The following is a 1531-nucleotide window of genomic DNA, read 5'->3' on the forward strand; positions in this document are numbered from 1 at the left end:
CTAGAACAAGTATTTTGTACATATTTCTGTGGAATTTCAGTAGAACTACAGATTCATAGTGCATTCCTAGGTTCAGCTTTAGTAGACATTCATTGCCAAATAGTTTTCCAAAGTGATTCGCACCAATTTATACTTGTACTAGCAATTGTTGGGAGTTTTAATAATGTAGTCAGTTTTACAACGATGTTGTCTCCTGTGTTATCTGTACTTTATTCTTATTTTCACATATTTACAGGGTCTTCACACTTGTCATTTTAATTTTTAAATATTTTTATTTATTTAGCTGCACCGGGTCTTAGTTGCAGCATGCGGGATCGTTACTTGCAACATGCAGGATAATTTTAGTTGTGGCATGCAAATTCTTAGTTGCGACATGTGGGATCTAGTTCCTTGAGCAGCGATGGAATCTGGGTTCCCTGAATTGGGAGCACAGAGTCTTAGCCACTGGACCACGAGGGAAGTCCCCACACTTGTAATTTTAAATACATTTGTAGAGAAGTAACAATGACAGTGGGGAGGGCATGTGGCTCTCAGGACACGGCAAGTATAGGGGGAAGATAATTTAAATACCGAGGCCAAGCAGCTAATGAAAATGATTCAAGATGCTGAGTGGAGAGGAGCCTGAGCCTGGTAGACAGATGCTACTCAGAAGTAACTGCCAAGGGAAAACAGAGGCTCAAAGTGAGTAAAACTTTTGACTTTTTAGAGAAAAGCAGAAACACAGATTTTTAAAATTTGGCAACTAATTGACAATTTTGGAAAACGTCCTACTGGCCAAACAAAACATCTGTCAGTGGGCCAGATGCTCAGCCCTCAAGTTTGTTTTCAACCTCTGGACTGGCCTTAAGGGCTTGGCTTTCCGTCGGGGGTGGCGGGGGGGAGGATTTGACCTATACCAAGTCATCTCACTGGTTAAGTTTAATTTCCTCTGTGAACAAAAGGGTAAAATAAAAACCCATCCTTCAGTATGGTGATGGTCAATAAGATAATTTAGGAGCACTTTACAAAGTAAAGTACTCCTCCATCTCTTGAGATCGACTTCCATTGTTATGCATGGACCCCTCCACTTAAAGCATTTGAGGAGTTTTCATATTCCTACGGTGCAGTTCAAGGTTCAAGTTACCTATTCATACAAGTTTTTAAAGGATCCCTTTGAAAATGGGATCCTGCCGGGATGTAGAGGGTTAAGAGGAAATGGCCTATTAGGGTCTTGCTAATTCGAGAAGTCCAGGACCTCAAAAGTATCTAGAACAGTAAAAGCCAAGCCTCGGAAGAATTACGACCATTAACCCGACGAAGGCCAGTAGGATCTTCGAGTAACTGCAGAGCAGAACCTAGAACCGGGAATCAGCGTCCGGTATTACATCCCCTGGCCTTGGCCGAGCGCAGCACAGAAGACAACTCCGGGGCTCAATGGACCAACCCAGGATACCCAGGTAAGGCGTGTCTTCACGGCGCCGTTAGATGCCCGCTCGTAGTGAGGCACGGCCGGCCGGGGGCGGTTCCTGTCCCGAGAAGCAAGCTTGAGGAA

The 1531-nt window shown here is 44.0% G+C and overlaps 1 protein-coding gene across 3 annotated transcripts in view; it reads left to right on the forward strand.

The window, feature by feature from the left end:
- Positions 1–994: 994 nt before the first annotated feature.
- Positions 995–1531, forward strand: part of GJC1 (gap junction protein, gamma 1, 45kDa) — a 33131-nt gene continuing 32594 nt past the window's right edge. For all 3 annotated transcript variants that reach the window (XM_010832430.1, XM_010832435.1, XM_010832432.1), the window contains exon 1: positions 995–1436. The gene's annotated coding sequence lies outside the window, so the exon portion shown is untranslated. The remainder of the gene's footprint in view (positions 1437–1531) is intronic.

The sequence above is a fragment of the Bison bison genome, unplaced genomic scaffold (genome assembly GCF_000754665.1).
Source record: "Bison bison bison isolate TAMUID 2011002044 unplaced genomic scaffold, Bison_UMD1.0 scf7180017861046, whole genome shotgun sequence".
NCBI classification, from domain to species: domain Eukaryota; kingdom Metazoa; phylum Chordata; class Mammalia; order Artiodactyla; family Bovidae; genus Bison; species Bison bison.